Genomic DNA, 24,472 nt, shown 5'->3' on the forward strand with positions numbered 1-24,472 from the left:
ATTACACCACAACACTCACTACCAAAACACACAGAAAGAGAAAAGAGGTGAAGTAAAGGGGAGATGTAGAAGGGGAATAGGGGGGAAAGGCAGAGAATAAATGTTTTCTAGTTCTTGTGGGAAAATGTCCCCAGGATACCGGGGTGACGGGTAAGTGAAGAGAAACGCTAAACCCATCCCAGCATCTGACACACACACACACACACACACACACACACACACACACACACCACCAGTCTCTCATCATCATAGGTCTGTCTGTCTGGTGTGTGAACAACATACACGCACACACACTCAATTCTACGCTGTTGTAACTACCATTCCCTCATCATGGGCCTGTCTGGTGAGCAACAGCAAATGGCATCAGAGGTCGTTAAATCACCCGTTCTCTTTTTGTCCCGTCAAACGGTCACGTGGTCGGTGGTTAGCATTTCAGTAAGCATCTTCAAGGACTTCCTTCTAGCCGTGCCATATTCAGCTAAATGTATCTCTCTCCACACAATTCCTTTCCACAATACGTCTCGCTCTGCTTCCTCATTATATCATTTGTCCTTTTCTATTCCCCTGTGTTTGATTCTGACAAATACATGGATTATCAGAATAGGGGATTTTTAAATATATGGCTAATGTGAGCTTTCATGGCTGTGCTTTAATCTGCCCAGTATTTAAAACCAATCTGAAGGACGGGAAGAAGACGCGGAGGTCAGGCTTTCTGAGCCCGCTGAGAGAGATGGAGAGAAAGAGAGGAGGAGGAGGAGAGAGAAAGGCAATCATTTCTCTTCTATTTAAATTCTAACCAGGATTAACAATAGAATCTGCAGGAATCAATCTTCATCTGGCCTTGCTGCTGGGGAGAAATCTTTCAAAGAAAACAAAAAGTATTGCTCTCATCATTGCAAGGAGAGGAGGGTTTGGGGTGTGTGTATTCATGAGTGTGTGCTTCTCCTCTCATCAGTACTGGGAACAAAATACTATATGGTGTGTATAAGCCCTGGCCATCTGATTAGTCCTGACAGAGATAGTGTAACTTTAGAGGGACATCGCCCCAATGTATCCTTAACTACTTTTGCACAGTCAGCACATTATCCCTGCAGTGAGATAGGGAGCCTGTGTGTGTTTAATATTACATTTAATGGTCCTTTAGCTGATGTTTTCATCTAAAGTGAATTACAGTTAAGATTTATATTCAGGGAATGTGGGCCACGTAGGGCTCAAACCCACAACCCTGGTGTTGGAAGCACCACGCACCAGCCAAATGAGCCGCTTGAGTGTACAGTATGTTTTTGCCATTATATATAAACAGTGTATATAAATATATCCATTATATATAAACAGTGTATTTATATATAGAAATATATATATTATATATAAACAGTGTATATATATATACACTGCTCAAAAAAATAAAGGGAACACTTAAACAACACAATGTAACACCAAGTCAATCACACTTCTGTGAAATCAAACTGTCCACTTAGGAAGTAACACTGATTGACAATACATTTCACATGCTGTTGTGCAAATGGAAAAGACAACAGGTGGAAATTATAGGCAATTAGCAAGACACCCCCAATAAAGGAGTGGTTCTGCAGGTGGTGACCACAGACCACTTCTCAGTTCCTATGCTTCCTGGCTGATGTTTTGGTCACTTTTGAATGCTGGCGGTGCTTTCACTCTAGTGGTAGCATGAGACGGAGTCTACAACTCACACAAGTGGCTCAGGTAGTGCAGCTCATCCAGGATGGCACATCAATGCAAGCTGTGGCAAGAAGGTTTGCTGTGTCTGTCAGCGTAGTGTTCAGAGCATGGAGGCGCTACCAGGAGACAGGCCAGTACATCAGGAGACGTGGAGGAGGCCGTAGAAGGGCAACAACCCAGCAGCAAGACCGCTACCTCCGCCTTTGTGCAAGGAGGAGCAGGAGGAGCACTGCCAGAGCCCTGCAAAGACTCCATGAGGGTGGTATGAGGGCCCGACGTCCACAGGTGGGGGTAGTGCTTACAGCCCAACACCGTGCAGGACGTTTGGCATTTGCCAGAGAACACCAAGATTGGCAAATTCGCCACTGGCGCCCTGTGCTCTTCACAGATGAAAGCAGGTTCACACTGAGCACATGTGACAGATGTGACAGAGTCTGGAGACGCCGTGGAGAACGTTCTGTTGCACCACAGACTGTCCAGGAGTTGGCGGATGCTTTAGTCCAGGTCTGGGAGGAGATCCCTCAGGAGACCATCCGCCACCTCACCAGGAGCATGCCCAGGCATTGTAGGGAGGTCATACAGGCACGTGGAGGCCACACACGCTACTGAGCCTCATTTTTACTTGTTATCAGGACATTACATCAAAGTTGGATCAGCCTGTAGTGTGGTTTTCCACTTTAATTTGGAGTGTGACTCCAAATCCAGACCTCCATGGGTTGATAAATTTGATTTCCATTGATAATTTTTGTGTGATTTTGTTGTCAGCACATTCAACTATGTAAAGAAAAAAGTATTTAATAAGAATATTTCATTCATTCATATCTAGGATGTGTTATTTTAGTGTTCCCTTTATTTTTTTGAGCAGTGTATATATTTATATATATATATACACTGCTCAAAAAAAAAATATATACATATATACACAATTTATATATAATGGATATTTATATATACACTGTTTATATATAATGGAAATGTATATATACACTGTTTATATATAATGGATATTTATATATACACTGTTTATATATAATATATATATGTATATACACTGTTTATATATAATGGAAATTTATATACACTGTTTATATACAATGGAAATGTATATATATATACATACATATATACATTTCCATTGTATATAAACAGTGTATATAAATATCCATTATATATAAACAGTGTATATATAAATATCCATTATATATAAACAGTGTATATATAAATATCCATTATATATAAATTGTGTGTATATATATATATATATATATATATACATATTCAATTATATATAAACAGTGTATATATTTTTTTATATATATATATAAACAGTGTATATATAAATATCCATTATATATAAACAGTGTATATATATATAGGGGATTTTTAAATATATATATATATATATATATATATATATATATATATATATATATATACACACAATTTATATATAATGGATATTTATATATACACTGTTTATATATAATGGATATTTATATATACACTGTTTATATATAATGGATATTTATATACACTGTTTATATACAATGGAAATGTATATATGTATGTATATATATATACATTTCCATTGTATATAAACAGTTACATTCCTTCCTTTTTCCACATTTTGTTTCGTTACAGCCTTATTATAAAATTGATTAAATTAAACATTTTCTCATCAATCCACACAATAGCCCATAATGACAAAGTGAAAAAAGGTTGTAATGTTTTTGAAAATTTATTACAAATAAAAAACTTAAATACCTTATTTACATAAGTATTCAAACCCTGCTATGAGACTCGAAATTGAGCTCAGGTACATCCTGTTTCCATTGATCATCCTTGATCAAGGCACACAGCTGTCTATATAAGGTCCCACAGGTGACAGTGCACATCAGAGCAAAAACCAAGCCATGAGGTCGAAGGAATTTCCCATAGAGCACCGAGACAGGATTGTGTCAAAGCATAGATCTGGGGAAGGGTAGCAAAAATGTGAGTATTATTTCTACCTGCATTGTTCCTGTGATTTCTTAGCCTGTTTGATATTGGTTTGTTTTTCTTGTTCCAGTTATGGGAATATTGTTTTATTTATTTACTTAAATTAGAATGCCAATTATTCTAAGACAGAAATTGTTGTTTGATATTGTAACCTTATTTCTGTGTTTCTTTTTCATCTGCAGTGCTTTTTGAAATGATTAAGATAATGATTTTTTAACCAATATTAATGTTTTTAGTTATTTCGGGGTTTGATATTAATTATTGTATTTTGATTAACAAACAAAAATAGAATTTTACATTATTCCAAAATAATAGTTAACTCACTGTAGTCATATTTAACATGGTTTGAATAAATGATACTATCCTAAGATCTGCCATACTTTTTAAATAAGGAAACATTTATTAATATGTGTGTGTGTGTGCGTGTCTACTCAACAATACACATACCCTCAATAAATTACAAGGTTGTTTTGGTGAAGAGTCTTGGACAATAGGGAAAAAGTGAAGGTGTGTGTGTGTGTGTGTTTCAACTTTCATATGAGAGTAGTTTGCCTTGAAATCACTAAGAATCCATAGGAGGAGAGTTGAATAGGTTCCGAGCAGGGACCCTAGTCAAAGGCAGTTGTTGATCCATTCAAAACCAACAAACACACACCTACAACACAGTTCAGAAAACAGAGAGAAAATAAAATGTTTTTAATTTCATGACATATATTGATTCTACACACACAACGGAGAGATCGTCTCCATAATAGAGATATAGATTTCTATTAAACACTGACAGAGGTGAAGGATGCAGGACAGTGTAACACAGAGATCTGGACAGACAACATTGTTGCTTTTTTTATTAGCAAATGAAATGATCGAAAACTGTAATTCCGTGAAGAGAACTTTATTTTCTGCAAGGTTATTTAGCATTTTTTTTCTCGTAAAGATGGAAAAAAAATTGTGTGTGGCCGTGCGTCGTTGACGCATCTCTGTGGATGACGGTGTGGGTGAGTGTGTGAGTGTGTGAGAGCCACAGAAAACCTGGGGTTTATACCCTCACCTTCACCACAATATTCACCTCATCATCCCTCAGCTTCTTTCCCTCTCCCTCTATGCTATTCCTCCAGCCAGGCCCAGTCAGCTCAGCTCCAGGCCTAGTCAGAGTTCTTCCTCTGGAGGGTTAAACAAAACAAAGAGGCCTGTTGTAATGTAGTCTCCCCTGTGGAAACCACCGCCCCGCCGGAACACTGCAGCGCCACGCAACGATTGATAATGTCAGCTGGCGAGACACCGCGTGTCAGTCTACAGAACGACAGATCCAAAAAGAGTGAGGGAGGGGGAAAGACAGCATGTCATTTGTTTGCTTTGATACAAGATCAGATTGAGGGAGGGCAGTGTGTCTCTGTGTGTGTGTGTGTGTGTGTGTCTGTGTGTGTACACAATGAGTTGAACACCCCCCCCCCCAAAGAGAGATAGAGAGAGGTGTGTGACGTCAGAAGGTGGAGTGAGTGAGTTTGTAATATGATGACGTTAAATGTCAGATTAGCACTGATGTTCATACTAATATGAGTGATCCTGAGAGATCTTTCTCAGGAGGAAAATGATGAACACAACTCGCAAATGCCACAGCCTCTGTGTGTGTGTGCGCGTAAGTGTGTGCATGTGTTTGTGTGTCTGCATGTGTTTGAGCATCTGTGTGTCGTTGACGCATGTCTGTGGATTACATCTGCGACCCTGTGCATGTGACCAATAAACTAATCGAATCTAAAAATATGTACACATTGTTTCATTCACTTCTCTTTGACCTGCACTGTTGGAGCTTGGTGTTTAAGAATTTTACTGTACATCTGCGACCCTGTGCATGTGACTAATACAATAATCTATCTAGCTAACCCTTCCCCTAACCCTTTAACCTAACTCCTAACCCTAAAATGAACCCTAGATTAACCTAGCCACCTAGCTAAAGTTGGCCACAACAAATTGTAATAAGTAACATATCATATGAATTGTAATTCGTAACATGTCATACAAAATGGATGATGGACATCCACATATTAATACTTACCATACCAAAGGTAACATTATACTAATTTGAGGGTCCCGAATTTTCGTTTACTATGTTACGTCTACCCCTGAGTCCAGGTTTCTGTACGGTGTAATGGGGAGCAGCTGTACCAGTAAACATGTTTATGAGTGGTTAATGAAAACAGGCTGGGATTCTCCTTGTGATCCATCCACCAATCACACTAGCTAATCTAAGTTATAGTGGAGGCCCAGCCACTGTCTGCACTACACACAGTATGATGATATTGTTCTATTACAACCAGCCATGTTTGATATCACTAGTTCAACTCAAAGTCTGCTGTTGTTGATGACACTGTAAAAACCACAGGGACTGTGTCTGTGTTTGCACATGTTTGTGTATTTGTGTTTATGTGAATGGCGTGTTCTCTGTCTTTCACTCCCTTTCCCTCGCTCTGTGTGTGTGTGTGTGTGTGTGGGTGTCTCCCTGCTGTGTGTATGTGTTCCAGTCTGGGTTTGATTCTCAGGGAAGCTTGGGGATTGTTTGTAAACATCAGCAGCAGTAACTTATATTTTATTGTGTTATTTTACTACATCACTCCCAGATGGCTGTATAAAGATGCCATTTTTTCATGCAGTTATCACACTCACAAATATCCTGCTCTCTCCAACACACACACACACACAAATACACATAAACAACCTCTTTCTCTCATACACACAAACTCCAACAACCTCTCTCACACACACACACACACACACGTAAGATTACACACATACCGACACACACGCGGACAGATTTAAGTAGTTAATCCACTCACCTTCTCCTTAACTCTCTCTCCCCTTCCTTTCCAAAGGCAGTGTGAGGGTGTCAAGGAGGGAGCATGGTGTTTTCAGCTCTGACAGTCTGGGTGAATGCTCCCATAATTCTCTTTAATTATGAGGGAAAATGTTGTACTACAGCCAACGCATGTAGCCAATTATGCTTTAATTGAATTACCTGTCTACTTTGATAATTAACACCCTGATTAACACAGAGAATGATACTAAATGGGAATAGGAAAGGGAAAGTGCCCAACAGTGTTTTTCATAATTTCATTCATAAAAAGAGAGAGATGTGTTTTAAATCAGGTCCCTTTAATGCCATAGCACTCTGACAGGGAGGCTACAAGAGTGTACTGAAACACACACACACACACACACACACACACACACACACGCACACACACACAAATTCATCCCTATCCTCATCCTGACCTCATCCCACACTTCTACACATGATCTCTTCCTCAGTTCTAATGGGCTGGGTGCTACAGGTGGTGCCAGATGTGTGTGAGGAACAGAGTCATATGATATAAGGGCTGAGATACCCCCATACATACAGTGCATTGAGTTGGACATATGAGCTATATAAATGCAATTTATTCAGTGATGATATTGTTCTATGGCAACCAACCATGTCTGACAGATATCACTAGTTCTGCTCAACAACAGTATGCTATTGTTTTTGACCTTGTAAAAACCTGGACAATTCTGTATCTGCCCAATCTGTTTACTCCTATGACTGTGTCCAAGTACTTGATGTACCCCAGAACCAAACAGCCAGTCAGTTAACATAACAAACAAACACAAACAGTCTGTATCAGGGACACATGACTCCTTCTGCATTTCTCTGCTCTGCCTGAGAAAGAAAGAAAGAGAGAGGGGAGGGAGGGGAGAGAGAGAGAGTGAGAGAGAAGTGAGTGAGAGATTCAAAACAGTAAACAGATATACAGTAAACAAGTAAATTAATCACACCGGTAAATCACACTGGTGTTCCCTCAGCTCTCAAACGCATGCACACACACACACATCACCTGAGATGAGTCGTGAAGATAATTTTAGACCTGTGTGTCAGTGTTTGTCACATCTGTGCCCTGGTAGTGTAAACAAACAAACACACAACCAAACAAACACACAACCAAATAAACAAACACACAAACAGAAACACAGTGTGTAAGCCTTTGTCACGACTTCCGCCGAAGTTGGTGCCTCTCCTTGTTTGGGCGGCGTTCGGCGGTCGTCGTCACCGGCTTTCTAGCTGCCACCAATCTAGTTTCTTTTTCCATTTGTTTTGTCTTGATTGTACACACCTGGTTCCCATTACCTTATAATATTTTTGTATTTTTTGTCTTCTGTGTTATGGTGTGTTTATGGTTGTTTATTTTTCGAGTAAAGTTTTACTCAGTTTGCCTGACTCCGTCCTCACCTCTGCACACTGACACGTGACAGAATCACGCAACAAAAATATGGAGTCAGCAGGTGCACCCAGTCCTCCGTTACCAGTAGAGGAACGCGTCCAGCAGCACGCGACGATGCTCCAACATCTTGGCACAGCCATGGATCGCGTGCTGCTCACCATGGAACGATGGAAGAGAGGGGGTTTTCCCACAACCCCATCAACTTCACTCCAACCAACACCACAACCCACACCGCTGTCCACGCCTCCGTCACCTGGACCCAGTGGGATTCGGCTCTCGCTCCAGAGCACATATGATGGGACGGCTGCCGGGTGCCAGGGGTTCCTGCTCCAGTTGGAGCTCTACCTGGCGATCGTCCACACGGCTCCCTCGGGATACGAGAGCGTGTCCACCCTCATCTCCTGTCTGTCGGGGAAAGCGCTTGAGTGGGCCAACGCTGAATGGGGAAGTATAGACGCAGCGTTGGTCCACAGGATTTCACCTGCAGCTTCCGGGCAGTCTTCGATCATCCACCTGAGGGGAGAGCAGAGGGGGAACGCTTGTTCCATCTCATACAGGGGATTAGGATCGCACAGGAATTCGCACTGGACTTTAGGACCCTGGCTGCTAGCGCGGGATGGAATGAGAGGGTCATGATCGACCATTACCGGTGTAGTCTACATGAGGACGTTCGTCGGGAGCTGGCCTGCAGGGACACCACCCTTACCCTCGACCAGCTGGAGGATTTATCTATCCGGCTAGATAACCTGTTGGCCACTCGCGGACGTCTGGATCAGGGTCCGTCCATTCCATCCCCCAGCACCTCCGATCCTACACATATGGAGCTCGGAGGTGCTGCTCTAAGGATGACCTGAAGGGTGGGCCGTTTGCTGCACTATCTGTGGCCGCAGAGGACCCACTGCTGGCCGGTGCTGGAGAGGTTCCCAGGAAGTCGAGGCAGCAGGCAGGGCACTGGTGGATCATCCCAGGTGAGTAGGCACCCAACGCACCCAGAGCTTCCTGTTGCGCACATGTGTATATTTATAGAATTTCTTGAGTTTTTCCCGCATTCCCAGCATAAGGCGCTAGTAGATTCAGGCGCAGCTGTGGATTTTATTTGCTCTTAGCTTATGAATCCCTATTGTTCCTGTTGATGTGCCCTTCCCTGTACATTCCTTAGATAGTTGTCCTTTAGGGTTGGGCCTGATTAGGGAGGTCACAGCTCCACTATGTATGATAACGCAGGCGGGTCATGAGGAGAGAATTAGTCTCTTCCTGATCGATTCTCCTGCGTTTCCTGTGGTGTTGGGACTTCCCTGGTTGGCCTATCATGACCCCACTATTTCGTGGCAACAGAAGGATCTCAAGGGATGGTCACGTCAGTGTTCAGGAAGGTGTATAGGTGTTTCCATAGGTGCAACTACAGTGGAGAGTCCAAACCCGGTCTCCACCATGCACATCCCCCCTGAATATGCAGATTTGGCTCTTGCCTAGAGTGAAAAGGAAGGCGACTCAACTACCACCCCCTCGACGGGGGCATTGTGTGATAGATCTCCTGGTAGACGCAGCCCTTCCCTGGAGTCAAGTGTATCCTCTGTCACAGGAGGAGACGGCAGCTATGGAAACATATGTCACCGAATCTCTGGGACAGGGATACATTTGGCCTTCCACTTCACCTGCCTCCTCGAGTTTCTTTTTTGTGAAGAAGAAGGATTTATGCCCGTGCATTGACTATAGAGGTTTAAATCAGATCACGGTGAAGTATAGTTACCCGCTGCCTCTCAGAGCCAGTGTGACCGAGTCATTGCATGGGGCGCGCTTCTTCACCAAATTGGATCTCATCAGTGCTTACAACCTGGTGCGTATCCGGGAGGGGGGATGAGTGGAAGACGGCATTTAGTACCACCTCTGGGCACTATGAGTACCTCGTCATGGTGTAGTGGTGTATATAGATGACATTCTAATATACTCCGCTACACGCGCCGAGCATGTGTCTCTGGTGCTCAAGGTGCTTGGTCGACTGTTATAGCATGACCTGTACGTTAAGGCTGAGAAATGTCTGTTCTTCCAACAGTCCGTCTCCTTTGCCTGTCCGAGTCAGGGGTGGAGATGGAGAATGACTGCATTTCAGCCTTGCGTAATTGGCCGACTCCAACCACGGTAAAGGAGGTGCAGCGGTTCTTAGGGTTTTCCAACTACTAGCGGAGGTTTATCCAGGGCTTTGGTCAGGTAGCGGCTCCCATTACCTCTTTGCTGAAGGGGGAACCGGTGCGACTGCAGTGTTCAGCTGGGGCGGACTGGGCTTTTGGTCACCTGAAGGCTCTGTTTACCTCGGCACCGGTGTTGGCTCATCCTGATCCCTCCTTAGCATTCATAGTAGAGCTGTACGCACCCGAGGCTGGGATAGGAGCTGTGCTCTCTCAGCGCTCGGGTATGCCACCAAATCTCCTCCCCTGTGCGTTCTTTTCGAAGAAGCTCAGCCCGGCGGAGCGAAACTATGATGTGGGTGACCGGGAGCTGTTGGCTGTTGTCGGGGCTCTGAATAGGTGGAGGTATTGGCACCCTTTTCTCATTTGGACTGGCCACCGCAATCTGGAGTACATCCGGGCGGCAAGGGGAATGAATCCTCGCCAGGCAAGGTGGGCCATGTTTTTAAAAATTATTATTATTTTTTTTTTTTACCCCTTTTTCTCCCCAATTTCATGGTATCCAATTGTTAGTAGCTTCTATCTTGTCTCATCGCTACAACTCCCGTACTGGCTCGGGAGAGACGAAGGTTGAAAGTCATGCGTCCTCCGATACACAACCCAACCAAGCCGCACTGCTTCTTAACACAGTGCGCATCCAACCCGGAAGCCAGCCGCACCAATGTGTCGGAGGAAACACCGTGCACCTAGCAAACTTGGTTAGCGTGCACTGCGCCCGGCTCGCCACAGGAGTCGTTGGTGCGCGATGAGACAAGGATATCCCTACCGGCCAAACCCACCCTAACCCGGACGACGCTAGGCCAATTGTGCGTTGCCCCATGGACTTCCCGGTCGCGGCCGGTTACGACAGAGTCTGGGCACGAACCCAGAGTGTCTGATGGCACAGCTGGCGCTGCAGTACAGCGCCCTTAAGTGGGCCATGTTTTTCACCCGTTTTGTGTTCACTCTATCCTACAGACCAGGTTCCCAGAACGCTAAGGCAGACACACTGTCCCGGATGTATGACACAGAGGAGCGGTCCACGGATCCCACTCTCATACTTCCGGCTTCTTGCCTGGTGGCACCGGAGGGAGGTATGGGAGGTTGATGCAGGCATTATGTGTGGATCCCACTCCCACCCAGTGTCCAGTTGGACGTAAGTACGTTCCGTCTGATGTTCGTGATCCATTGATCTGTTGGGCTCACACGTCAGTGAGAGACACACATGACAGATCCAACTCTACAGTATCCTCCTACAGTATTCAAGTCTCCCCAGCACGCGCAGCCAGTGGCCACTGCATGCAAGTCAGAGGAGTGCGCTCTTGGGGCAGGAGGGCAGGGGAGAGGACATTTTCTGAGATTCAAAAGCTTTTAAAATGTTCTAGTTTGATGTGCAATTCGTTACATTTCAAATTAAAATGGGCAATTAAAACACTCAAAATAAAATGTAAAAGTAATTCATAAAATTACAAAAAATCCAAAAGGGTAGGTGCTCAGGGCAAAAGGGTAAGTGCTCAGGCACTGTTTGAGCCCTTTCTCTATACGTGATTACCTTAAAGCATATCTAGAAGCATAAAAAATGCTGTTGTTGTTTTTTAGTCTGAGAATGCGTTGTTGTTAATGGTTTCCAAGGTTTATAACTGTGTAGGGGAACATCTGTTGCTGCTTAGCTCCACAATGGACAAACTCAGCGGCGAGGCAAAGAGAGGTCAAAAGATCAGTGCCTTGCCCAGGCGCTCACACACACACACACACACACACACACACACACACACACACACACACACACACACACACACACACACACACACACACACACACACACACACACACACACCTCACGCTGGCTGCCTTCATGTGCTGTGTTTTCTAAAAAAGGTGCTTACACATGGGCCACGGTAAGCGGCCAAGGTCTTATACATAGGGTTTTCACCAACAACGAATTCAGCAGGAGAAGTTACGCCACCATTCATTTTCAGCAAGGGCACGCAGAGAAATGTGTAGGGGATTGTGGGAAGGTGAGTGGGGAGAACCCTGCTCGCGGTGCGGTAGAAAAGGTTCAGCTCTGCTCTACTTTATGCCAATTTAAAGCGACGTGTTGTCAAGAGGAGGCACTTCCTCCAGTGGCTTGTATTCATGGTCCCAAGGGAAATATTTGACCAATAAAAAAATATAAATGATAAAATAATTGATCTTCCATCTCTCTCTGTGTTTTCGTTGTTTTTCGTAAATTCGCAAGTGGCTGAATCTCACTGGAGAAATCATCTGAGTGAGGGGAACAGCGCCCCTCTGTCTCGAAATGTGTAGCCCATGTATCTGATGCCGGCTGGACCAAAAGAGTATGACATGTTTCCGCATTAGCATTTGATTGATTGATGCCAGAAAGAATCTGGCCTCCCTTGATATACAAATTATGAAATAATTAGCCAACCAGTGTTGATCTGACCTCAACTGTGGGTTGGCCTGGTGCAGCAACCCCCCCACCCCAAGTGACGCCAATTTAGATTTGACATCATGCCAATCCAACCACATCCTAAGCAAAATGTCATTGTCAGAAAAACGTGTCTGTTTCTGGTCTATTTGTGTTGATGTCCTGCAGTAGCTACAGTGCCTTGCGAAAGTATTTGGCCCCCTTGAACTTTGCGACCTTTTGCCACATTTCAGGCTTCAAACATAAAGATATAAAACTGTATTTTTTTTGTGAAGAATCAACAACAAGTGGGACACAATCATGAAGTGGAACAACATTTATTGGATATTTAAAACTTTTTTAACAAATCAAAAACTGAAAAATTGGCCGTGCAAAATTATTCAGCCCCCTTAAGTTAATACTTTGTAGCGCCACCTTTTGCTGCGATTACAGCTGTAAGTCGCTTGGGGTATGTCTCTATCAGTTTTGCACATCGAGAGACTGACATTTTTTCCCATTCCTCCTTGCAAAACAGCTCGAGCTCAGTGAGGTTGGATGGAGAGCATTTGTGAAGAGCAGTTTTCAGTTCTTTCCACAGATTCTCGATTGGATTCAGGTCTGGACTTTGACTTGGCCATTCTAACACCTGGATATGTTTATTTTTGAACCATTCCATTGTAGATTTTGCTTTATGTTTTGGATCATTGTCTTGTTGGAAGACAAATCTCCATCCCAGTCTCAGGTCTTGCAGACTCCATCAGGTTTTCTTCCAGAATGGTCCTGTATTTGGCTCCATCCATCTTCCCATCAATTTTAACCATCTTCCCTGTCCCTGCTGAAGAAAAGCAGGCCATGTTTGACAGTGGGGATGGTGTGTTCAGGATGATGAGCTGTGTTGCCTTTACGCCAAACATAACATTTTGCATTGTTGCCAAAAAGTTTAATTTTGGTTTCATCTGACCAGAGCACCTTCTTCCACATGTTTGGTGTGTCTCCCAGGTGGCTTGTGGCAAACTTTAACCGACACTTTTTATGGATATCTTTAAGAAATGGCTTTCTTCTTGCCACTCTTCCATAAAGGCCAGATTTGTGCAATATACGACTGATTGTTGTCCTATGGACAGAGTCTCCCACCTCAGCTGTAGATCTCTGCAGTTCATCCAGAGTGATCATGGGCCTCTTGGCTGCATCTCTGATCAGTCTTCTCCTTGTATGAGCTGAAAGTTTAGAGGGACGGCCAGGTCTTGGTAGATTTGCAGTGGTCTGATACTCCTTCCATTTCAATATTATCGCTTGCACAGTGCTCCTTGAGATGTTTAAAGCTTGGGAAATCTTTTTGTATCCAAATCCGGCTTTAAACTTCTTCACAACAGTATCTCGGACCTGCCTGGTGTGTTCCTTGTTCTTCATGATGCTCTCTGCGCTTTTAACGGACCTCTGAGACTATCACAGTGCAGGTGCATTTATACGGAGACTTGATTACACACAGGTGGATTGTATTTATCATCATTAGTCATTTAGGTCAACATTGGATCATTCAGAGATCCTCACTGAACTTCTGGAGAGAGTTTGCTGCACTGAAAGTAAAGGGGCTGAATAATTTTGCACGGCCAATTTTTCAGTTTTTGATTTGTTAAAAAAGTTTTAAATATCCAATAAATGTCGTTATACTTCATGATTGTGTCCCACTTGTTGTTGATTCTTCACAAAAAAATATAGTTTTATATCTTTATGTTTGAAGCCTGAAATGTGGCAAAAGGTCGCACAGTTCAAGGGGGCCGAATACTTTCGCAAGGCACTGTAGTATCTCTGTACATGCAAATGATTATGACAGAGATTTTGTTATGTTACAGCTTTATTCTAAAATAGATCAAATTGTTTTTTTCAATCTACACACAATGCCCAACAATGACAAAGCAAAAACAGGTTTTCAGAAATTGTAAATATCACATTTACATAAGTATTCAGACCCTTAATTGAAGGACCGTAGGCAGTGATTACAGCCTTGAGTCCTCTTGGGTGTGACGCTACAAGCTTGGCACACCTGTATTTGGGGAGTTTCTCCCATTATTCTCTGCAGATCCTCTCAAGCTCTGTAAGGTTGGATGGGGAGCGTCGCTACACAGCTATTGTCATGTCTCTTCAGAGATGTTCGATCTAGTTCAAATCCGGGCTCTGGCTGGGCCACTCAAGAACATTCAGAGACTTGTCCCAAAGCCACACCTGCGTTGTCGTGGCTGTTTTTTTCGTTGATCGTTGTCCAGTTGGAAGGTGAACCTTCGCACCAGTCTGCGGTCCTGAGCACTCTGGAGCAGGTTTTCATCAAGGACCTCGTTGTACTTTGCTCCGTTCATCGTTCCCTCGATCCTGATCAGTCTCCCAGTCCATGCCATTGAAAAACATCCCCACAGCATGATGCTGCCACCACCATGCTTCACAGTAGGGATGGTGCCAGGTTTCCTCCAGACGTGACTCTTGACATTCAGGCCAAATACTTCAATCTTGGTTTCATCAGACCAGATAATCTTGTTTCTCATGGTCTGAGGGTCCTTTAGGTGCCTTTTGGCAAACTCCAAACGGGCTGTCATGTGCCTTTTAGTGAGAAGTGGCATCCATCTGGCCACTCTACCATAAAGGCTGATGGAGTGCTGCAGAGATGGTTGTCCTTCTGGAAGGTTCTCCCATCTTCACTGAGGAACTCTGAAGCTCTGTTAGAGTAACCATCAGGTTCTTGGTCACCTCTATGACCAAGACCGTTCTCTTCCGATTTCTCAGTATGGTAGCCAGCTCTAGGAAGAGTCTTGGTGGTTCCAAACTTCTTCCATTTAAGAATGATGGAGGCCACTGTGTTCTTGTGGAACTTCAATGCTGCGGACATACTTTAGTACCCTTCCCCAGATCTGTGCGTCGACACAATCCTGTTTCTGAACTCTATGGACAATTCCTTTGACCTCATAGATTGGTTTTTGCTCTGACATGCACTGTCAACAGTGGGACCATACATATATAGACAGCTGTGTGCCTTTCCAAATCATGTCCAATCAATTGGACCAATCAAGTTGTAGAAACATCTCAAAGATGATCAATTGGGGGGGGGGGGGGGGGGGGGGGACTGTTTTTGCTTTGTCATTATGGGGTATTGTGTGAAGATTGATGAGGATTTTTAGAATAAGGCTGTAACATAACAAAATGTTGGAAAAGTCAAAGTGTCTGAATACTTTCCGAATGCACTGTAACCATAAATGCTTATATTGTGCAACTGGCCTGAGACGATTGAAGTTCAATATGTAGCCTAGATAGCTAGCTAACTTAGCTAGTTCATTGTTGTCCATTTGAGGAAGTTAAGCTAGCAAGCATTTTAGCTAGTTTGCCTATGACAACAAAAACAAAAAGTGTAGGGGTCTAAGGCATTGCATTGCAGTGCTTGAGGTGTCACTACAGCCCCGGGTTCGATCCCAGGCTGTGTCACAGTCGGTCGTGACAGTGAGACCCATGAGGCGACGCACAATTGGCCCAGCATCGTCCGGGTTAGGGGAGGGTTTGGCTGCCCGGGATCTCCTTATCCCATTGCGATCTAGTGACTCCTTGTGGCGGGACGGGCGCCTGCAATCTGACATCGGTCGCCAGCTGGACGGTGTTTCATCCAACACATTGGTGCTGGGCCAATGAGTACCATGGACAGCCACATGATATTTAGCAACATTGATTGGACTAAGTTGTTTTTGGTATCTTTAACTTTGTTTTCAGTGTACTAAACTAAGCATATAGAGTCGGTCCTATGTACCAAAATTTGAAATGGTGTCAGAGCAAGAAAATTGTATATCATACATTGCAATTGAGGAACAATGGGAACGTAATTCTGCTTTGAAAGTTGATAAACTTGTCACCCCACTTTTGAGAAAATGGCCCTTGAATATTTTGGTACACCAACTGGAGAGCTCTTCTTTGTCTGCACCCATTCAGCATCATTCACACCCTCTTTAGCCTTAGCCCCAACCATCCATTTACGGATTTACATGTGAGGCCATGTGCTAAACAGAGTAAGTAGTGGCTAAAGAAGTAGCCTACAATAAGGAAAAATGGCAAGTAAAAATACAGTTTATCTAGTCCTTGGCCTATATCCAGTCCAGGTCATGTTGTTCTTCACATCTCTAGTAAACACACACTATATCAAATAGAATCGAAGTTTATTTGTCACATGCGCAGGATACAGAAGGAAACAGTACAGGATACAGAAGGAAACAGCACAGGATACAGAAGGAAACAGCACAGGATACAGAAGGAAACAGCACAGGATACAGAAGGAAACAGCACAGGATACAGAAGGAAACAGCACAGGATACAGAAGGAAACAGAACAGGATACAGATGGAAACAGCACAGGATACAGAAGGAAACAGCACAGGATACAGAAGGAAACAGCACAGGATACAGAAGGCGTAAATTGTACAGTGAAATGGTAACTTGCATAGTAGCAATATCAAAAACAGGAAGTGTCCATATTTATTTTATAAATATTTTATAATTATTAGATGACGCTTGCCCGACACACTTGTCTAAATTGATAGGTTGTGTGAAAGAAATGCTATAACCACCCCCCAACCACATCTAGCTAAGTGGATGGGTCACTATTGTCTAGACATGTACACATGAAATACAATAGATGGCTGTAATCATCCCAATATACACCAGGTAAACTAGATGGGTCATGGGTCACCTGGCGAAGTGAAGTTTTTTGTTTAGACATGTAGGTAGCTAGCTAAACAATGAACCAGCATAATCCCATCTAATCACCATAATTTGAAAATTAATTAATTAAAAATCCTACAATGTGATTTTCTGGATTTTTTTTTCTCATTTTGTCTGTCACAGTTGAAGTGTACCTATGATGAAAATTATAGGCCTCTCTCATCTTTTTAAGTGGGAGAACTGGCACAATTGATGGCTGACTAAATACTTTTTTGCCCCACTGTATAACCTTGCTGATTTTGTGTTGGTATTTTATTAGGATCCCCATTAGCTCTTGCGAAATCAGCAGCTACTCTTCCTTGGGTCCACAATGTTTAAATGTTTAAGTTGAAATGGTGCTGGAATAGTGGAGGCAGTGCTCCTGTTGTCTTTGTGCTGACTTGCACTAACTCCGTGGTTCTCAATCAGTAGTTGTTTAGTAAACTGTTGAAAACATGAACTTGCTTGACCATGCTGCAGGTCATAACTGTTTGTTAGATGCAATGTTTGCTTTGTAGACTTTACCAGACAGATGTTGCTCTCCAGTTTTGTGATGAAACAAACGGATGTACAGTTGAATTTATTCCGCCACTGTGTGACTTGTCTTTGCCTTATCGTATATCACATTTGCGTAAGAATGAATGGGCTATAGAGCAAACAACGCAATTATCACAACATAGGTTGTAATATGGCCTTCTGTTATATGGTCTTTTTACTGGCTTGGCTTGGCTTCCTCACTGATGTTACCCACACACCACTACTGGCTGCCTCCGGTCAAAACCCAATGATAGATTTCAATTAGAGTAGCGTGGCAAAACGCAAGCAGTTTTGCAAGCAGCGCGGTCACTGTTGCTTGCTCCCATGAGCTGCAGGGTTGGCTTGCAGCTTGAGGCACTAAAAGATAACATTTGCTGAAGTCTTGAGCGGCTGCCACGCATGTTTGACCAATGAGCTGAGTTAATCTTGTCAACATATTAAACAATGTTTTAATGAAAACATTTGAGCTGAAAACAACCAGGACTGCTGGTCTCTCTACACCAGTGACGGTCGGTGCCGTTTAAGATGAGGGAGGACAATTCTTTTTTTTTTCATGAGCATGGCCTTATTTCTATTTTCAGCATAAATCTGTCGCTGTTAAATTGAACTTGGTGAATGGAATATGAATGACAGTCTTCCATGACAGGTTTAGGCTACTACATGATACTTTAATTTCCCCTATACCCATCATGAGGTTGCTACAACCTAGCCTATGAATGAAAGTTTACAACATAGGTGCCCACAGGTCGAGACAAAAATTTGAGGTGACAGACAGTGACACATTCAATACCGCTTTGCACACTCTTGCCTGTATCTGGCTGATCTTTCACTGAAAGTGATTTTTCTTTTACAACATCTCTCTCTATCTCTTTCTTGCTTCTCCTTCATTTTGGAAGAAATTAATTTGTTCAAAACTGTTTAACTATTGTCTTTCTCTTTGAGTCAACTACACACCACATTTTACACAGTGCAAGGCTGGCTAGCTGTAGCTTGTGCTTTCAGTACTAGATTCATTCTCTGATCCTTTGATTGTGAGGACAACATGTCAGTTCTGATAGGTTGGAGGAAGTCCTCCAGAAGTTGTCATAATTACTGTGTAAGTCTATTGAAGTTGGTGAGAACCATGAGCCTCATAGGTTTTGTATTAAAGTCAATGTGACTAGCTGTCCTCCGGCTACAACATGGAGCTACCCGACAGAGTGCTGTTGAGGCTACTGTAGACCTTCAATGCAAAACATCAATGATTTGGTGACGTGAATATATTTAGTATAGTTTTATCTAAAAATGTTAACTTTTTAAATGTTTGAAAAAAATATATTTTTAATGAAATTCACTGAGGAGGATGGTCCTCCCCTTCCTCCTCTGGGGAGCCTCCAGTGCTCTAAACATGGTAGGCGGATTTTCTCGCGGTGCAATTGCCGCTTGCCACCCGGCCATGTGAAGCGCCTTTTTCTGCCACTAGCAAGGCACAGAAATATGTGAACGAGCACCTGTTTTAGAGGCATTACGGTAGAGAGCAAACTATCCCCCAACATATCCTCAACCAACACACAACCCGAATAATTCAACACTGATTTGCTAGCGAAGGAGCGAGCGACAGATGGGATGCCAAAAACGGAGTCGATTATCGTCATTGGGACTTGTGGAGGGGTTAAGATCTGAATAACGGCGAGATAGCAGGATCAGATCAGAGTGAGGAGAGCCGGCAACGAACAGCCCGAAAAGCTGTGTGCTTTCTCTCCATCAACTTCCCCAAGGGCTGCGCATGCAGCCTGTGTGTGAGTTAGTGGCACTAGTATTGTTCTGACTTCACTAGCTACAGTGCCCACTCCTAGAGAGAGAACGCACAACAAAAGACAAGAAAGGAAGGAAGCACGGAGTAACTAACGAAGACGGTTGTCGTTGAAAGTAATGGTCCTGCGATACCAATCTTAGATTCCAAGATTTCTCTCTTTTTGTTATTTTGCCTTGAGTCTTTGTAGCGGTGAGGGGACTCGCCGTGTGGTGTTGCGCCGAGCAGAAGCGGGGCTGTCCACATGGTCCAGCCACTGGTGTGAAAGTTGACTTCTTCAGAAAACAAGAACAGGTTGATACACGTATCTACATATTCTCCATCCCTCTTAATTGTCCTTTCTTCTCCTCTGTCTCTCTGTCCGTGTGTTTTTCCAAGAGTGAAAGTGTGTGCGCGCGTGTTGTTGAGTTCGAACACTGCAAAAAATTGGACTTGTTTATGGCTATCATTGTTTTCAGCAAAAGTGTTATAAACCAATAATAACAAAATCTTACCCAATATTGAGCGAATGGCTAGGCATTTATTGCCTAATGTGCGTTTCACCAAGGCTGGCACACACGGTAGTCCAAACATGAAACTTTAAATCAGCTACTTTTCAGGCCATGCACTTTGAAGTCGTTCTTCATTTTGTACAATAGAAAAAAGTTTGTCGAAAATGGCAAGGACCCACGAGCGAGTTTCTCGCGACCTCTCCCCTAGATAAACACGTGCTATCAAAATAGCAGATTGCAGTTTTAATATGAAATCCATATACTTTAGTATACATACTTTGGGAATATGCCTACTTGATTTTTATTTTAAAATGTAGGTGTGAAATGATAGTTATAGTTGTGGACTGCAGGAGCAGTGGCTGCATGCTGCCTCGCCGCTTATGGAAGGTGTCAGGTTCACAAACGCTCGCACATGAAACAACAAAAAGTTTTCAGACAAAGCTGGCCTACAAAGATGTTCGGAGTGAATTTGAATGAAAGCAGCAAATGCACGGAGGTGCACAACCGTCGAACGCTAAACGAGTCCTTTGTAAAATACTTTGATTAATCGCGTCTCCAATAACGGGTGTAAATGTACACACCCATTCGGTCATCGTTTGAATTATTTTTGATCGTTTATTACCCGTTCACCACACACCGAACGAGGTCTCACTAGATTTGCGATGGTTGAATTTGGATTAAAGATACATTTTAAGGGACCACATAAAATCTATGATTAGGCCTTTAAATGATTTTATAATTAATTTAGACAATAACACTAATATGCCTAAATAATTTGTTTTTACGGTCAAACTTTTAAATATTTTTTAAAGGATGTTGTCTGCTGATTTTGGGCTTGTGTTTTGCAGACTTCAATCCGGGTGGTATGGAAGGTTTGGTCTCAGTCTTTATGGACGGCTAGTGTCCCTTTTATTTGAATTTATTCACAATTGTGTCAAATACAATAGAGATCTACTGTAATTGTAGGCTATTGTTATTATTGATTCAGTTTACCAAACAATAGGCTATAGGCCTAGCCTACTGTTGGTGATACGTGCAATTGTGCTTCAAAATCAAAGTTGGTGTGAAGCGCATGGAACAATTTATGTCGTTGATTATTATTGGTTATTAGCCATGCATAATCTATTAATCAGAATCGGATATACTTACCTATCAGAAAAGCAAAAGGCATGAAAAGCCGAGAAGATCCCGTTTTAGCTGATAACGTCTTCGTTTTGTTTTATACAATTATTCTACAACTTCTAAGATAAAGGATAGACACATGGCCTCACTATCTTTATTGATTTAATAATGAAAATATCTATTTTGTAACTGACGCATATGGAATCAATTGGGAATATGAATAACTATACATTTAAAAATATACAAATTCTAAAAAGTTATGCTAGTGTTGAAAAGTTGTCGGGTGCAATAGGACTCATCAACAGAATAGCCAAATGCTCTGGATGCGCGCTTTTGTGAGGAGACCCATTTTAACACATTTGAGCATTCCGGCGTTTAGAGTTGTTTTTCTTCGAATATTCATTCTATATCTCATTATGAAAGTTTTTTGTTTGTTTTGTAATGTCCTATAAAAGCCTTTAAATAATTTCCTAATCTACTTTCTACTAAATTGATCAATTCATAATTCATTTTAAATAATTGCATTGTCTCAAACAAGTAGGCTATTTTCAACATCTCACAAGGTTATGTAGAAGTTTTCACAGACACCACCGCCATATTGTTGCGGTTGATTTATTAAATTTGAGCACACCCATATATCTCCCTACATTACCGTCCCTGAGCTCCCTAAATATCAGCCTTCATCTGGGACATTCCTGCACGTCAGACGCAATGATGTCCGGCATGATGGAGAAATGAAATGACAATTATTTGCTATTGGTTGCGGCGCGGTGCCATTGGTCTGTAAGTCATTAAAAATAAAAAGGCAGATCATTGCCGTTTTTCTTTTGATTGATGGACGCTGGGGCATTTGACATAATTAATGAATTTAGTGTGTTCCCGCTCCCTCTCTCTCTCCATGTTGTTTTGTGGCTCCTGTCCCCCTGTCCTTCTCTCCGAGGCTGTGCGTGCCACGGGTGGCATTTCCGCAACGCGACGGTGACACAGTTTTAATTGCACCACTGATGGAGGTTTAATAGACTTTTTTAGAGAGAATGAAAGAGCTGTATTTCACATTTTATATCCGTGTCATAACTCTTCTGCCAGGCAGGAAAACATGGATTTGGTTGGTGGTATGTGTGGTGGCATAAAATATATTCACACCCGGGGACTAGTTATTTTAATTGTTCAAAAACACACCTGGGCTGATTTTCTTCTCTGAGATCAGTGGGTTATTTATAAAATCATGATGAGCTTTTATTCCTTAAGAAAATATAAAATTGAAGGGACTTTGTAACTGAACAAACAAAAGTAATCTGTTAGCCCCACTAATTATTTAAAACCAGACAAATTCTTTGAAAGGGTATTTTAAATGTTTTATTTTACTAAAAGCAGTTCACCTCTTTTAGGTATGTCCAGATTTATTTAGCATTTTTTACCTAATTTAATCTTTCTGATTGTGTTATTCTATTTTCAGTTCTATCTTACTTTGCTCATAACCAAAGTGTTGGGAAATTTCAACTGAACTGATTCCATTTTTTGGAATGGCTTTAGAGTTTAGGGTGAGAGAAAGCAGGGGATTTCACAGCGGTGTGTGTCATGTTTGCTGTGGTCTAGAGATCCAGACCTGGCTTTAAGACAGGAGAAAGTGGTTGCGTTGGCACAGTTGGTTGGAGCATGATGATTGTAATTCCAGAGTTGTGGGTTTGATTCCCGCATGGGCCACATATACTGAAGATATGACATCATTTGAAGTAGCTTAAGAGAAAAGTGTCAGCTGAATTACTATATTATCATTATTGAAGATCCTCAGCTCAAACAGACATACATACCTGCTGCTGGGCTGAGAGAGAGACTGGAGCAGTGAGGGTCGCCCCTCTCAGAGAGAAGGAGAGAGGGACATTTTACACTCCATTTGAGATGGTAGTTACCTAGGAATTATTTGAAAATTGTATTTAGATACTAACGGTGCTCTCTTACTTTTCTATACATGTGGTATCTAAGAAAGATAATAGGATTTTAGATGAGAACAGTCTGTTTGAATATAATATAAAGAATATGTGAGAAGAGCAGTTTGAGAAAAGGAGAGCTTGTGAGATAATAGACAGGGTATTTGAGAGGGGAAAGAAGTGATTTGGAATTGAAGTGGACACAGCCAGGAAGCTAGAGGTGTCAGAAAAAGGCTGACTCTCTCTGCTCTATCTGCTATTGTGTCCAGCTGCAGACAGTAAAATCAGACGTTTTTTTCATATTTTCCTCGGCAGCTGACTGTTTTTCATGTCCTGTTGTTGAATTTGTCCTGCACGTTTCTCCGTCTCACACGTTTCTCTTCTGATTTGTTGAGTTTCTATTATTGCTGGATTCTCAGTGTTGTAGATAATATTTTCCTTGAATTTGTGTAGTGTGTAAAATGTTTTGGGAATTTCTATTATGTTATATTGAGTAAAAGGAAAGCAAAGTCTGTTCACTATTTGCTGAGCAGCATCTGTAATGTCAGTAGTGATTTTGCGAAATGCAACACTGCAGTAATAGTGATTAGATGACACTATCAGGGTGGGACAGATAGACAAACTTTAGGTGTGTTTGAACGTGTTTTGGTTGTAGTTAGGCAAAGTATGTGTGTGTGTTCGTGTGTGTCTGGTCTGTAGTCAGGCTTTTAACTGGCTGTGTGTCAGAACCTGGGTGTGTCTGGTCTGTAGTCAGGGTTTTAACTGGCTGTGTATCAGAGCCTGGGTGTGTCTGGTCTGTAGTCAGGCTTTTAACTGGCTGTGTGTCAGAGCCTGGGTGTGTCTGGTCTGTAGTCAGGGTTTTAACTGGCTGTGTGTCAGAGCCTGGGTGTGTCTGGTCTGTAGTCAGGGTTTTAACTGGCTGTGTATCAGAGCCTGGGTGTGTCTGGTCTGTAGTCAGGGTTTTAACTGGCTGTGTGTCAGAGCCTGGGTGTGTCTGGTCTGTAGTCAGGGTTTTAACTGGCTGTGTATCAGAGCCTGGGTGTGTCTGGTCTGTAGTCAGGGTTTTAACTGGCTGTGTGTCAGAGCCTGGGTGTGTCTGGTCTGTAGTCAGGGTTTTAACTGGCTGTGTATCAGAGCCTGGGTGTGTCTGGTCTGTAGTCAGGGCTTTAACTGGCTGTGTGTCAGAGCCTGGGTGTGTCTGGTCTGTAGTCAGGGTTTTAACTGGCTGTGTATCAGAGCCTGGGTGTGTCTGGTCTGTAGTCAGGGTTTTAACTGGCTGTGTGTCAGAGCCTGGGTGTGTCTGGTCTGTAGTCAGGGTTTTAACTGGATGTGTATCAGAGCCTGGGTGTGTCTG

At 42.7% G+C, this 24,472-nt stretch overlaps 1 protein-coding gene and 1 long non-coding RNA gene across 9 annotated transcripts in view; one reads left to right on the forward strand and one right to left on the reverse strand.

Annotated features, from left to right (window-relative positions):
• LOC149982581 (uncharacterized) overlaps positions 1 to 24,472 on the reverse strand; it is a 338,493-nt gene that overhangs the window by 177,318 nt on the left and 136,703 nt on the right. The window lies entirely within an intron of this gene.
• foxp4 (forkhead box P4) overlaps positions 19,203 to 24,472 on the forward strand; it is a 201,183-nt gene continuing 195,913 nt past the window's right edge. For 7 of the 8 annotated variants that reach the window (XM_036983565.2, XM_090241238.1, XM_090241241.1 and 4 more), the window contains exon 1: positions 19,221 to 19,871. The gene's annotated coding sequence lies outside the window, so the exon portion shown is untranslated. Of the gene's footprint in view, positions 19,872 to 24,472 lie in introns of all 8 variants that reach the window. The other variant, XM_090241240.1, reaches the window with a different exon arrangement.

Source organism: Oncorhynchus mykiss, chromosome 7 (genome assembly GCF_057628025.1).
Source record: "Oncorhynchus mykiss isolate SJ-2025 chromosome 7, ASM5762802v1, whole genome shotgun sequence".
NCBI classification, from domain to species: domain Eukaryota; kingdom Metazoa; phylum Chordata; class Actinopteri; order Salmoniformes; family Salmonidae; genus Oncorhynchus; species Oncorhynchus mykiss.